Genomic DNA, 17,160 nt, shown 5'->3' on the forward strand with positions numbered 1-17,160 from the left:
TCAAACTTTCAACATTAACTACCAAAGTAATCACGGAAGGCCTCGTTCCCTCGTTCTCTTAGGCCAAAGAGGTAATCCAACGATTGGTTAAACGATAATTGAGGAGTTTAGATTACCCGCATAAATACTAGATCAAGATTACGCGGTAATTTATACTGCAGAGAAACGCGTGTTTTTTGTGTGTGTTTGTTTTAAAGAGGATTGGTTTACACTAAGACCGGGGAATTATAATGCTTTTATTGCAGGTATTACGAGACCATGATAGCTATTCTTGCTATCATGGCCGGCGCTTTTGTTATTAATGATAACAATGTAGCAAAGGACTTAATATGTTTAGCCATACTGGCTTAGTGTTTTCTCCTCATAGTGACTCTCCCTGGAGGCACTATATAAGGAGAAAGGCACTTTCATATAGGTACTATCCTGGATGAAAATTAGATATCTAACAGCCTCACATCCTTAAAATAAAGACAGTGACGACGTTTCGGTCCGTCTTGGACCATTCTCTTACAGTTCGGTCCAGGACGGACCGAAACGTTGTTACTATCTTGATTTAGATGTGTGGTTGGGTGTCTGCCTTACCTGCCTTAGACTACTCTTTCCTCTCTCAACTCTCTCCCCTCTCCACCGCCAGCTTGTCTGTAGCAAGGCGAAAGAAATAGTTAAAACTCCACTCTTTGAGGCGATCTTTGTGAAGCTCTACACCTATTCTTGGTACAAAAAATCGTACTGAGAACACATACATTAAGATCAGTCATAAGATCCAAAAATGTACCCAAGTCTGAGGCTCTGAGCTCGAAGGGAAGGGAGCGATTATGGAAAAGCGCCAAGATATTACTATAATATAGCACTTGGAAGGGGTCAGGATAAGGAAGTAGGATGGGAAGGAGGGGAGGAATGGTGCACAACCACTTGGACGGTCAGGGATTGAACGCGGACTTGCATGAAAGCGAGACCGTCGCTCTACCGTTCGGCCCAAGTAGTTGGACTCTTCTTACCACTTCTCATTAAAGGTATATATAGTTTTTACACGGCATATGAAGAATATTTAAATTTGTAAAACATCGAACCCCACCTTAATGCTGTCAGGTTTTAAGAAATTTGTAATAAGATATTTCGCTTAAGTAAATCTAACCTAAGAACTTTGGACTCTTTTTCATAATCTTATTTAACGTAGGGAGCAAATACAAGCCATCCTATTGACTAAAATATATATTCAAGTTCTTTAACAAAGTCGATACACTGTTGATATGTATATTTAACACAACGTGATGCATTTCATCCAAGCAGATGCACAAGGCATTAAATACTCTCATTCGGGTCTAGAATATGAGATTGTATCTAGGTTAATCATTCCATCAGCACAATCACTCGAGGACGGCCAATATAGGCCTCGCCCTCCGCCCCAGAAGATCAATGAGAATGAAGGAACCAGATTGCCTCGTCCTCTCGACATGGTAATTACCTCTCAGCATGCCTGCATGGTCTACATATTGCTAATTGGTTGTTTTGTACTCACGTCCCTTGTGCCTCTGACAATGGGTAGTTGATTTGAAATGTATCTGGTCTATTACTGGTGTCATGTAAATTTTTTGATGAAACGAGGAAGGGAACTAACTAGGATTGTAAGAAATCCGGATAATTATCCATATTAAGACTCCTGGCTTTATGCTGCAATTTAAAGTGTGCATAATTGGAACTGAAAATAGCTTGTGAGTCCACGAGTGAAACAGAAGATGGTACAGACAAGTACCTTTCAGGATCCTGGGCGGGAATGCTTCCACGATATATCACCCACTTGCGAGTATACTTTCGCATACCCGTAACTTTGAATATAACTTGGATACCCACCGCTACCGAGTATAGCACCGTAAACACCTTCATCGAGTCCATTTCAGAATATATTCAGTCTCTGAGTATACCCTTGTTTGCCCTCCCCCCTATACCCTCGTATAATCATACCTTCGAAAACCCTTCCGAGTATACCATCGGCCCTCAAATACCCCCCCAATCGCGGAGTATACCTCCCCCTCTCCCCCCATCCCATCACCATCACGGAAAATGATGCATATTTCAATGAACAAAAGTTAGCTGAAGTTTGTCATTATCAACAATAGTTACTATATCACAGAGACGATTAGCCTTCACTAATTCGGCCAACTATACGGAAATTGTTGGAGTCCACAGATTGGCTGTAGATAATTCAGGAACACTATATACAAATTAACGCAGCAACTGTCGCAAATTGTTGATATCTGAACACCCCCAAAAAAAATTAATTCGCGCGAGTCGACTGAGCATTTGATTATTATCAGGGCGACAACACGACACCACTCTATTTAATTAAAAAAATCGGGCTCCATAAATCTATGGTGTATGCCTTTCCCCCTCTCCTCTCTTCTCCTCTCTTTCTCTCTCACTACATTCCCTCTCTTTCTCTCATTCCTAACCGCACCCTCTTCACTACTCTCATCTTTCCCCTCCCTCACTCCCAACTCACTGAGTTCCCATCCCTCCCTGACTCCAAACTCCCCTTACTCTCTCATTATTCACTCTGCCACTCCCCTTCTTATCTCTTTACTCCTATTCCTCGTAAATTACACCCGTCCGCCCACACTCCCCACCCCACACTCCCCCACCTCTCATTCTCCCTCCCTTATCATCCCTCACCTACCTGCCCAACCTCTCCCTCCCTATTCCCTCACCTTCCTACCCCCCTCCTCTAGCCTCTCCATCAACCCTCGTCGCCTCCCTCCCCCGACCCGCTACGTTCCAATATCGGAAACTAAACCAATATGAAATACACGTCACGGAGGGCAAACATTGCCCCAGAAATATGCGACATATATCAGGGTATATGGAGAGGAGGAGCAAGTTTGGCCTGCAGGCTCGCTGGTGCGTTATGCCGGCGGTCAAGTGCATAACAGGGTTCGAGCCTCCTGCTCGGTGTCTTCAGCAGACTATGGATACTTACTGTAGGGAAGATCTTTCCACATAATAGACAGCTAGAATATGAGATGGTTGATAGGGGGATAATGTTGTACATTTAGTACTGAGTTTCAATCGAATATATATATATATATGTATATATATATATCATATATATATATATATATATATATCATATATATATATATATATATCATATATATATATATATGAATATATATATATATATATATATATATATATATATATATATATATATATATATATATATATATATATATATATAACCATCTTTGTAACCCATATGTAACTCCTTTTTTGTAACAAAGTTCAAATAAAGTAAATATATATGTGTACATACAAAAGAATGGGGGTGGTAGGAGAAGATAATATTAGTGTTCAGTGAGAAACCACAAGGTCTCCTCTGAATACTTTTTATTTTCTTCTCCGAGGCTATGGGTCCCCACATTGGCACCAGAGGTGGTACCCTCACAAAATTATATATATATATATATATATATATATATATATATATATATATATATATATATATATATATATATATATATATATATATATATATATATATATATATATATATATATATGTCGTACCTAGTAGCCAGAACTCACTTCTCAGCCTACTATGCAAGGCCTGATTTGCCTAATAAGCCAAGTTTTACTGAATTAATATATTTTCTCTAATTTTGTTCTTATGAAATGATAAAGCTACCCATTTCATTATGTATGAGGTCAATTTTTTTTTATTGGAGTTAAAATTAATGTAGATATATGACCGAACCTAACCAACCCTACCTAACCTAACCTAACCTATCTTTATAGGTTAGGTTAGGTTAGGTAGAAGAAAACGTTAGGTTAGGTTAGGTTAGGTAGGTTAGGTAGTCGAAAAAACATTAATTCATGAAAACTAGGCTTATTAGGCAAATCGGGCCTTGCATAGTAGGCTGAGAAGTGAGTTCTGGCTACTAGGTACGACATATATATATATATATATATATATATATATATATATATATATATATATATATATATATATATATATATATATATAATATATTATTATTAGATGAAATTTCACAATATAGCATTAAAATATATATATATAGATAGAAATTTTGCATTTATATGACCGAAAAATCGTGAGGTACTTTGCATAAACAATGGCTGACAGTATGCTAATAAATGGCATGTTGTATGAATATTAACGAGAGCTTAATTATCGCGGCCATGCGTACACTTACCAGTGGCGTATAGGGGGTCATTACTTAGTGCCTGTGACGCCGGAAATATGCGCTTTTCTGGGTATTTATTGGCCACTTTACGTGATTAAAAATGTATATGTGGAATTTATTCGGACAGTTGATTTCGACTGATATATATATATAATATATATATATATATATATATATATATATATATATATATATATATATATATATATATATATATATATATATATATATATATATATATATATATATATATATACAACTTTAGAACACTTTCCCACCAGGAGACTCGAACCCTAGCCAGCACAGATATATATATATATATATATATATATATATATATATATATATATATATATATATATATATATATATATATATATATAACTGAAAACTCACACCCCAGAAGTGACTCGAACCCATACTCCCACAACTGGTATGTACAGGGACGCCTTAATCCGCTTGACCATCACGACCGGACATAAGGAAGTGATAGCCGAGGCTATATGAACCACTTCCCCGCCGGCACTCGGATGGTAATCTTGGGCATAGCATTTTATCAAATCACCTCATTCTTTGGGGCACACGTGAGGAACACAAATGCAAACAAGCCTGAATGAAAACTCACACCCCAGAAGTGAATCGAACCCATACTCCCACAACTGGTATGTACAGGGACGCCTTAATCCGCTTGACCATCACGACCGGACATAAGGAAGTGATAGCCGAGGCTATATGAACCACTTCCCCGCCGGCACTCGGATGGTAATCTTGGGCATAGCATTTTATCAAATCACCTCATTCTTTGGGGCACACGTGAGGAACACAAATGCAAACAAGCCTGAATGCTATGCCCAAGATTACCATCCGAGTGCCGGCGGGGAAGTGGTTCATATAGCCTCGGCTATCACTTCCTTATGTCCGGTCGTGATGGTCAAGCGGATTAAGGCGTCCCTGTACATACCAGTTGTGGGAGTATGGGTTCGAGTCACTTCTGGGGTGTGAGTTTTCTATTCAGGCTTGTTTGCATTTGTGTTCCTCACGTGTGCCCCAAAGAATGAGGTGATTTGATAAAATGCTATGCCCAAGATTACCATCCGAGTGCCGGCGGGGAAGTGGTTCATATAGCCTCGGCTATCACTTCCTTATGTCCGGTCGTGATGGTCAAGCGGATTAAGGCGTCCCTGTACATACCAGTTGTGGGAGTATGGGTTCGAGTCACTTCTGGGGTGTGAGTTTTCAGTTGTATATAGTCCTGGGGACCATTCAGGCTTGTTTGCATATATATATATATATATATATATTTATATATATGAGGGAATATTGCCATGAGAGGATGATTCAATGATGAGTTTCGTAATGAGGTGATGAATGTCGATATGTCGTCATCTGATGAGTATTGTAATGAGCGGACGGTGTGGTGATTTAGATGGTGATTTCACAATGATTTTGTTGATATGTCATGATGCAGAGGTATGTGTCATGATGTGAGTGTGATGAGCAATATGAAGATGTGTGTACAGATGAGCTCAGTGTTAAGTTAATGAGTATGACAATATGGCCATTGGCATGATGATTCGTCAATGATTGTGCTAAATGGGATTGAACTGTGAGGGAGGATTGATTGTGATTATGAAAATGATTGCGTGACAACAGGGAAGTGATGAGTAATGATGAGTAATGAAACCATGATGATGACAACAGAGAATGAGAGATCGAAATGCATCAAACACTCGTCAATTGCTTCATGTTATTCTTGAGAATGTTAAGAATAAAAGATACTACATAAGGTCTATTAGTCCATATAAGGCAGCTTCTATTTATGTTTTATCTTAGACAATCACATATTTATATGTCTAACCTTCGCTTGAAACAATCCAGCGGGCATTAGATACTTAGAAACGTACAATGAACTGTTTGTTGTATGTACTCCTCTATGTCCCCTGTTAGTTGCTGCTCACTCTGAAAAATTCGCTACTAAATATGCCCTTTACAATATATAATGAAACATTCAAAATCCAGAAGATTACGGACATCTCGATCATATATAATCTCTGAAATATATATGGCTAGTCTCAAACGGCTAACTATACAAATGACCAGTTTAAATAGGTAGCCACAAATGGCTGATTACATATGTCTTACCACAAAGGAGCTCATCCTTCCTTGGATATCTTTTAACCATGCAAACAAACTCAATAAAATTTGTGTTTTATTGTATTGTTTGCCTGTGTTTTATTGTGTTTGTTTTGTGTTCATGAGACTATTGTTTGGATCCAAACGTATACAAATAATAATCTCATGGAATAAATGGCTCTTAGGGGGCAGGCTACAAATGAGCTGATGTAGGATAACAGCAATTGTTCGCAGTTTCATTTTAAAATTCAATAATTTTCCTAATTAATCTTACCCTTAGAGGGGAGAGAATATGACTGTAATGACAATGATAATATTGAGAATCATAGTATACAAATTTCTCTCTCTCTGTCTCACCTCCTTTCTCTCAGTCTGACCTCTCTCTCTCTCTCTCTCTCTCTCTCTCTCTCTCTCTCTCTCTCTCTCTCTCTCTCTCTCTCTCTCTCTCTCTCTCTCTCTCTCTCTCTCTCTCTCTTCTCGTTCCTCACGCCTCACCCATCACCCACACACTTTGGGCTATAAACACCCAGCCACACAGATACTTCCGATCCATTTTCTTCGTTCCTCTTCAGTGCTTACTCTTCATATATTTTCTACCCTATTCTGCTTTTTCTTCCATCCCCCTCTTCTGCTTCCACCTCTTCTTTCATCACCGCTCCTTCCGTACCTCCTCACCATAAGAAGATATCAACAGTTCTTCTTTCTTTTTCCTCCATTCCCGGTCGGCCGAGCGGACAGTACACTGGACTTGTGATCCTGTGATCCTGGGTTCGATCCCAGGCGCCGGCGAGAAACAATGGGCAAAGTTTCCCCTGTTACCTAGCAGTAAATAGGTACCTGGGTGTTACTCAGCTGTCACGGGCTGCTTTCTGGGGGTGGAGGCCTGGTCGAGGACCGGGCCGCGGGGACACTAAAGCCCCGAAATCATCTCAAGATAACCTCATGATATTCCCACTTTTCATTGCTTTATCAGCTGTTTTCTGTTTATTTTCCCCCAATCATGCCAAATATTTTCCCCTCTACACTAACCTTCCCTAACTGATCGTAAATAAAGGACCTTGACTAGCCCTAACTCAGTCTCTTCACAACATTCTTCCTACTTCCCCATCCATCCAAATATCCCCACCTCACCCCTCCCCTACTCCCCTCTTCATCTCTTCTCCTCCCTCCCCCATTCCTTCCTTACCCCTCTTTCCCTCCCTCAAGCCCCCCCCCACCACCATCCTTCCCCTCTCATTCACCCCTGTCTTCCTCCTCCTCTCGTTCGCTCAAGTTAAGGCCGACCCCCCATCTCCCCTTCTCCATCCCCCTCTCGGCTTTCCCCTCGTTCCTAACTCAGCCTCCGCTACAATCTGCTGGGCCAGCCGCGTCCCCCAGTACACACACACACACACACACACACACACACACACACACACACACACACACACACACACACACACACACACACACACACACACACTCACACACACACACACCACTTTTACGGCAGCAGCGACGCCGACTCATAAAACCTGGAAGTGTGGCACCGCCGCCGCATACACTTGGCACATGGGCTTTTGTTTATGTTTGAAACCAGCTAGTATTTTTGGGGGGGGGGCGGAAGGGAATTTGGAAGCGGTGGGGGGCTTTTTTGGGAGTGAAAGGGTAATATTGTTATTATTATTACGCTTATTGTCATTATGGATATGGAAAATTGTCCTCCTGGTTGCTTGTGTGTGTATATGTGTGTGTTCAAACTTACGTACATATTTGTATGAATGTTTTTAAAACACATGTTTGTTTATGTACACACATATGAGAACGCACACACTAGGGCTCCTGAGTTCTGCTAGCTTACTTACTCTCCCGAGTATTGCTAGCTTGCAATCTTGCAAGCTAGATTGCTTAGACTAATCTCTTGAGTCTGATGACACTCTTTTTCTGAGTTCTGCTAGCATAGTGGTGTTACTGAGTCCTGCTAGCGTAAGTATGAGTAGAAGTAGAAGAGAAACTTCTCAGTAGGTAGGAGTATGCTAGCAGGATTGAGTAGAAGGATTATGCTACTCAATCCTCCTAGCATACTTCTGCTACTGAGTCCTGTTATAGGATTGAACCACACCTTATGAGCTTTAAGCTCTTCAGCAAGATCTTCCTTTCCCATCTCCAATGCACCTTCACACCCCTTTCCACCTGTCGATCTGTTCCATTCACTCTCCTCTTCCCTATGCATCCCTCACATTGTTATCCAATCATCTTTCTGTACAGTTTCCAATATAGTTACCATCCTCACATAGCTTTAGTCCACCAATGGTCACCCATTCATTTAGTGGTCTTGATGGGGTAATATATCTTGATCCTGTGATTCAAATCCTGCTGATATTGGGTCATGATATTAGTCTTTCAGTTACAAGATAGACTATCAACATTATATTAAGTCTCCAGCGTAAACTCAGTACTTATTGAATCAGGCTTGGGTCTTTTATGTCTTTACCTGAATTTACATGAAGGGAACATCTTGTCTCTAGTGGTCTCGTCGGGGACAGGAAGCCGGCGGCATGACAGAGGTCCTCCCATTGATCCTGAGGAATGTTTACATCTGGATTTTGAACTGTTTCTACCTTTCTAGCTAATGTCTCTCCTGTTTCCCATTAACCCCCCCCCCCTTGCCAGAGATCTTTATTACATGTCGCCCATTGGTACCTCTTCGCTCCCGCCCCATAATCTCAACGAATGGTCTGGCAGGTAGACAGCTCATTAACCCCCCAGGTAGAAAATCCTCACCCCAACATTATTTGTAGTAAACCCGACTCTCAAAAAATTTTCAGGTACCCACAGCTCTCATGAAGTAATTTCGTGGAGTAAGAGAAAGAGAGAGAAAAAAAGACGAAGAGAGAAAGAGAGAGATAGAGAGAAAGACAGCGAATAGGAGGACATCGTTGAATGCTATTGCCATAGACGAACGAGGGGGTCATATCTGAACGCTAAAGACCAAGGGATGGAAGCCATTTCATCAAACGATTGACAAATGAAAGGACTAGGGGGCCCAAGTGCTAAAGCTCGACCAACAGGTGTATATATATATATATATATAGGTGAGAGCGGACACACATATACAGGTGAATGAGAGTCAGAGTCTGAAAGGGTTTAGCGAAACAGAGTTCCCTTTGTGCAAAATGAATTTTTCACTTTGTACTTCAATTAGTCCTCGTCACAAAGTTATATTGGTGACCCTTTTTTTGTGTGTGTGTGTATCCGTTTGTGGGTGTTTCCAGTATTTCCTGGTGATAATGTTTTGAAGTCTTCTCAGAATATATTTTATTATCAAAGATGTAGCGATGTAGTATATATATATATATATATATATATATATATATATATATATATATATATATATATATATATATATATTTATATATATATATATATATATATATATATATATATATATTTATATATATATATATATATATATATATATATATATATATATATATATATATATATATATATATATATATATTAAAACCTAGAAGGGGTACCACCTCTGGTGCAAGTGTAGGGACCCATAGCCTCGGAGAAGAAAATAAAGAGTACTCAGAGAAGATCTTGTGGATCTTCACTGAATATATATATAAATATATATATATCCCCTTGGACACCTGTTTGTTTGCTTGCGATATTATGTCTTATGGTACAAGTTAATACGTGCTATACTGTATATTTTCCTCTGGCAAGTGCGGCTTTAAGACCTCGCGCCTGTGTGTGGGTGTTTTTCGACCTCACAATAAATTTTTGGGATAAAGTTCCATTACCACTGAATTTGTTTCCATAATTAGTTGCTGTCATGAGCTGTTATGTTCTTGTACATTTATTTACACATTTCATTATTTATGAATTCATATTTTATAAATAATGTATAAACACTTGAATTGAATATTTGTTTATATATATATTTGTTTCAAAAATGTAACTTTTATATATATGTACAAAACATTGAATCACAAAACACAAAATGTTTGAAATATGTGCAAAACGCGCACATATCATGTTGTGTAATGTAGGTGAAGGTACATGCCAGCATAGTGTTAGTGTCATCATCCAGTGTCATCTGACACCAGCTGTTCCATCTCTTCCTTGAGAAGAGAGACATCTCTTCCATAATGGAAGAGTGGTGCCGCCAACCTACTTCCCCAACCAAAACTACATTATATTCCAGCGGACTCATTCCGATGGGCTTCGTTCCAAATATTCATTCCGAAGCCTTTGCCCCGAGCCTTTCGCCCCAGTGACTCGTTTCATTCCAGATGTGTATTTTCAGCGGCTGACTAATCCCCGTGATTGATTTTTAGAGAGAAAAAGATTATATTTTGGACGAAATATAAATTTCCTCCTATCTATGTCTGTCTGTCTGTACCTCTCTCTCTCTCTCTCTCTCTCTCTCTCTCTCTCTCTCTCTCTCTCTCTCTCTCTCTCTCTCTCTCTCTCTCTCTCTCTCTCTCTCTCTCTCTCTCTCTCTCCCCACCCTCCCTCTCTTCCTGTCTCCAAAGGCGTGATATAACTCCCAACTCCAGTGTGAGAACAAGGGCTATCTCTCCTAGCGATCAGTCGGGAGTCACTTGCGTGGATTGGCTTGCTGCATCTTGTGCAAAATGACATTGAGGCGACATGCAGTATTCTGGGGACAAGTTTGACTCGCGGTGCGAATTCAATTTAGCAGAGTTACTATGCTGGCCTAGAAACTTGGAAAAGTTATAATCTGACGGGGTGTTTAAATGGCGGTAATGCAGGAGGACGGGGGACTGGTGAGGGTGGGAGATGAGACAGAAGTTGGTTGTAACATTATTGTTTTAGATGAGAAACTATTATGTTTGTTTGAGAGAGATCAAATAATGCAGACACTGTGTTTAAGTTTAGCATGTTAGGTGAGTCGTTTTCTATTGATGTATTCGTTAATATTTGGTAAAGTTATCGCAGATTTATTTACTTAATTGAGAATTAATTAAGCTTTGTTGTTAACATATCGGGAGTTAGACAATTGTCTTTTCCGTCGTGGTCAGTCTCTGACCAAGAGCGACCTCGATAATCCCAGCTGGTTTATGTATGTTAATCATTTGTTTTCTTCATCCACAGGAGAGTGGTCGTGGGGTCGCCCCCAGAGCGCCGAGTCCAGGGCAGAGAGATGACCTTGTGTGCGACGCTTGAGGTCGTCGGACCGCCTGACGCCGCGGCGCCCTGGCAGCAAATGTGAGGCCAGGGTGGCAGCTGGCGACGATGGAACCCGATACGGCACCTCTGCTGCTTGACACGCAACCTCCCGTTAATGATGAGGCACCGTGGGAGGACATCCCGGGCACAGGAGACTGTGAAAGCAATTTCCCGTCCATTCCTTCAACACACGGCCCGAGAGAGCTGCACCGAAAGCCCATTACAGATCATGCTCAAAGCAGAAGAAAACTCTTCGCTAAGTTTGGGCTTTCGGCAATGTTCTCGTCTCGCGATTCATCAAGCGGCTCAGAGATGGTCAGGCAAGCTGTAAAACCTTGCGAAACTAACTCTTCTTTCGCACTTCCCTGGACTCGTTCCAAGACTCGTAACAAAGGCCACAATGCCGACATCTGCAACAGAAGAGATGGGATAAAATCAGGAAAGAATCGTAGCCACAAGAGCCAGCCTGACGAGGACTCACCTGCTCTACTGACTTCTCCTGAAAGGTGCAGAAGGAGAAGAAAGCACCGGTTGTGGTTCACGGCGCCTCGAGGGTACAAAACAGTGCCGGTGGAGGGCCAACCGGCTCTGGACCGGTCAGACCAGCTGCAGGCGGCGGGTCTAGGGCGTGGGCGTCCCCGCCAGCCTGGTCCTCGGTGATGCACGGGCTACACTCCGTGGCATTAGTACTCATGGTCACCCTTCTGAGCCCCGTCGGTGCCTTCTGTCCCCGGGGGTGCTCCTGCGACGACGTGGGGCTGCGTGTCCAGTGTACAAACGCCGACCTCGATGTCATCCCAATCCTGCTCCATCCCAAGACTCTGGAACTCAATCTGAGCCACAATAGGATCAAAACCATCCTAGAAGGACTCATTTTTTACGACGAGCTTCAGTATCTGGATTTGTCTCATAACGAGGTAGTGTCGCTCGGCTCACAGAACTTTGCCTCACAGAGATCGCTCACCACACTTGTGATTAATAATAACAAGGTCTCCAGAATTCAGAGCAGAGCGTTTCTTGGACTTTCGAAGCTCTCTAATCTGGACCTGAGTGACAATTACATAGAAACTTTGGAAAATAATGCTTTTAGTTCTCTTGGCAAGCTGAAATCCCTAGATTTGTCAAACAATCGCATTAAAAATCTGACAGCCAATACCTTTATGAAGCTACGTGGACTGAAAGTACTTAATCTGTGTAAGAATGAGCTTAAGGACATTTCTAGTGTGGTACTTGAGCCTCTTAGAGAGCTTCAGGATTTAGATTTGTGTTCAAATCAAATCACAACCATTCAAGACTTCGCTTTCAAGAGTCTGAAGGGTTTGGTTAACTTGAAACTAAGCAATAACAAAGTGCGTCGCATCCAGGAGAAGGCTTTCAGTGGGCTGGAGTCCCTAAGACTTCTGGGCCTCAAAGACAATGCCTTTAGTGAAGTGCCAAGCCATGTCCTGCCGGCCATCAAAGGCCTAGAGGAGCTGGATATAGGTATAAATCCTCTGACTACATTACCCTTCGGTCCCTTCTCTCACTTGGTAAATCTTAGGAGTCTGCACATATCACGGTGTGAAAACCTGACCTTTATTGACAGTGGGGCGTTCTCTAGCCTCAGCAAACTTACGTCCCTCGTGCTCAGCTTCAACCCTCAATTAACTGCACTCCACCGTGACGTTTTTAAACCTCTTACTGGTCTTCGACATTTGGTTCTCAGGGGTAATGGCCTGAGAGGGTTTGATCGCTCCCTTGTTAGTTCCACCAGCCTCCAGTCACTTGATCTGCGGGACAATAGCCTTGAGTGCAATTGTTCCATAAAGTGGTTGCAGGAGGCGAGTTTGAACAATAGTCTCTCGCTTAAAATCGAGGAGATATCGTGCGCGGGCCCTGAGGTTCTGAGGGGCAGGAGCCTCTCCGGACTCTCAGAATATGACCTCGAGTGCTACAATAACGTGGTGATCTTGGCCTCTTGTGCCGCCGCCTCAATGGCCCTCATCCTCCTCATAGTGGCTTTTGGTATTCTTTATTACAAGAACTGCAGAAAGATGAAGGCGATGGTCCACGACAACTGGCCGGAAAAGATCGTGGCCACCTGGAAGGATCCTGAATACCAGAAGCAGGTGGAGGACGAAGAGTACACATTCCACTCTCTGCGCGGCGTCCAGCACATTCCTGTGACGGTCATTTGACAGGAGCTCGGTGGAGATCAGCCACCGCCTTCTGGTCTCCATGACGAGCTTATTGAAAGAGCGAAGGCCCTCAAGTCCGTTGCCTCAGTCGAGGACAATAAAAACCGGACCACGAGACATCCCCAAAATGGAAGAAATGACATAGAAAACTATTTCTCCTCGCTCAAATCCCCAACGAGAGCCACTCACGAGGGGCTCACGGGGACTCTTCCAATCGAGAACGGTGGTGTAGGGGGTGGCGCACCCAGCAGCCGTAGCAGCAGCAGTAGCAGTAGCAAAAATGGCAGCCAACGAGTTTCTCACTACCTGCCGCCCTCCCCTCCACCAGGCGCCACTCCACGACGCCACAACTCCCACATCTACGCCGAGCCCCACGCCAGGCCCAAGCTCGCTACCAACGGCACGGCACACAAGTCCTCCAAGGATTCCGGATATTACTCCTGCGAGTTTCTGGACCAGAATCCTTACGCAGGATCCACGAAGGAGCCTGGAGGAGGAGGGAAAGTGAACCCGACGCAGACCAGCAGGAGCCTGGGACGCCATCTTCCCCCCAGTGACTCCGGAGTGTTCACGCTCAGTCATATCTACAACAGGCCTAGTCAATATAACTTTAACGGTGAACAGGAGGGAATCTACGATAACATAATTTGATAACGAGGAGAACGCCCCCGCGTTCTTTTGTTGAACACTCTCTACCGTGAACCTTTGTAGTGTGACACGTTATTTGGTGACTTTGGTACGATGGTTATGTGGATTTTGGAACTTTGTGGTTATTCACTTATCAGCTTTTCATAAGGAAGCTTTATTATTATTATTACTATACACCTGTGACGTTCTACACATTCATTTGAATAGAGTATAGTTACTGTTATAAGCCAGTTTGTTTCTCTTGTGCATGATATTGTATAATAAAATAAAAAATAAAAAATAAATCACATCGCAGTTCCTCTTTGCTCGGACCGAGCGTTAGACAGAGCACTTCGTCGCCGCAGCTGGGGTGAGACAGCTCTTGGCCACCCCAGCTGTTACACACACACACGCACACACACCACACACACATGTACGCACACTCAAACTCACATATACGCAAGCACACACACACACACACACACACACACACACACACACACACACACACACACACACACACACACACACACACACACACACACACACACACACACTCAAACGTACACACTCAAACGCACACACACACACACTCAAACGTACACACTCAAACGCACACACACACACACTCAAACGTACACACTCAAACGCACACACACACACACTCAAACGTACACACTCAAACGCACACACACACATACGCAAGAACACACACACACACACACACACACACACACACACACACACACACACACACACACACACACACACACACACACACACACACACACACTCAAACGTACACACTCAAACGCACACACACACACACTCAAACGTACACACTCAAACGCACACACACACATACGCAAGCACACACACACACACACACACACACACACACACACACACACACACACACACACACACACACACACATACACACACACACACACACACACACACACACACACACACACACACACACACACACACACACACCACACACACACACGATCACCCACAAAAACCACAACTGTTGTTGGTTGGCGTGCAAAAGGCCGCAGATTTCGTATCAGTATGTACTAAGACAAACATTTTCCTAATCCATAATACTATTAATAATACTAATAATTGACTTGCACACTTTTAGGTTCATAAGAAACAATAAAAATGCTTGCTTCAATTTGGGGATTTTGGGAGGGGGGGGGGGGAGGGTGGCCATCAGTATGCACCTGTCATTAAAAAGATTCCATACCTGAGTCACATGATCAAAAAAAAAAAAAATCGTTGGGGGTGAATATGCCTTTACACTCACTTTAAAAAAAAAGGGAATTTGAATTGACAACTTTTGTACATTACATGCAAATATTTCATTTTTTTTTCTCGTCATTAAAGTATGATTATGCTTCAGTGGTGGTATTTTATTTATGCCTAATATTTATATGCCTCGTGCTGAAGTGTTATATGAGGTTGTTGTTGTTAGTAAAATGGATGCAAAAATTATGCCTATTAGTCCTTCTACTTTCGCTTCAAGTACAGATATAAGTTCTACTTCTACCTCTACTTCAGTCACAACTGATAGTTCTTCTACCTCCACTACTAATGCTTGTTAGGCTACTTTTATTGTCGCTACTAATACTATTACTACTAGTAGTAGTAGTATTGTTACTACTTCTACTACTGCAACTATTACCAAAACTAGGAATTCAGTTACTTTTAATCATACTACTTCTACGAAATCTACTACTACTACTACTAATACTACTACTACCTCTTCTACCACTATGATTACTATTTATACTCATACCATTATTCCCATTTCAACTATTATATATTTTACCATTATTACAACTGTTAGTAATAACAATAAAATAACTAATAATCAAAATAATTTACCTGTAAATACAGCAAAAAAGAAATATGTAAATACTCAAATTTGTATTCCATGCTAACTTTCTGACCCTTGAACGTGATCCAAGAGTAGAGTTATCTTGAGGTTATCTTGAGATGATTTCGGGGCTTTAGTGTCCCCGCGGCCCGGTCCTCGACTAGGCCTCCACCCCCAGGAAGCAGCCCGTGACAGCTGACTAACACCCAGATACCTATTTTACTGCTAGGTAACAGGGGCATAGGGTGAAAGAAACTCTGCCCATTGTTTCTCGCCGGCGCCCGGCATCGAACCCGGGACCACAGGATCACAAGTCCAGCGTGCTGTCCGCTCGGCCGACCGGCTCCTGCTTCAAGTACACCCATAGAGTTTACACCTTTCAGTGTATACAGCCCTCTAAATGAAGAGTTGATTGATTGATGAACACGGGAGACATCTCCCGTCACGCAGGGTGCAGTCGCACCTCCACAGATCTCCCGTATCATCTATTGATACTGGTAATGGCTCAAATGGGCCACCACTTACGGGCTATTCATGCCCGTGCCACCTTATGGGTGGCTTAATCTTCATCAATCAATCAATCGATTGATGAAGATTAAGCCACCACAAGAGGTGGCTGCATGGGCATGAATAGCCCGAAAGTAGTAGATGTTTGAAGTGAATGTGATCTTTTGGTCTTGAATGAAGAGTAATATTTCTGCCCTGTCTATAGTGACGAGGGACGCTGGTATGGGATGATGATAATGCCTCCCTCTCTCACGAAAGTTGGAAAAGGGATAATGATGAGAATTATGAACATGTAGAGTGATGGAAATAAATTAATTCCGTCATATACAAGAAGGCAAAAGGGAGAATAAAGATAATTGAGTTAAGATACTTAGGAAGAGTACGTGTTCCCTGCCTTTATACGACGGGAAATGAGTAATGCATGTTCTCTTTGATCATTA

At 42.2% G+C, this 17,160-nt stretch overlaps 1 pseudogene; it reads left to right on the plus strand.

Moving 5' to 3' along the window:
- Positions 1 to 15,735, plus strand: part of LOC138353145 (carboxypeptidase N subunit 2-like) — an 88,936-nt pseudogene extending 73,201 nt beyond the window's left edge.
- Positions 15,736 to 17,160: the final 1,425 nt, after the last annotated feature.

Source organism: Procambarus clarkii, chromosome 6, assembly GCF_040958095.1.
Source record: "Procambarus clarkii isolate CNS0578487 chromosome 6, FALCON_Pclarkii_2.0, whole genome shotgun sequence".
Classification (NCBI taxonomy): domain Eukaryota; kingdom Metazoa; phylum Arthropoda; class Malacostraca; order Decapoda; family Cambaridae; genus Procambarus; species Procambarus clarkii.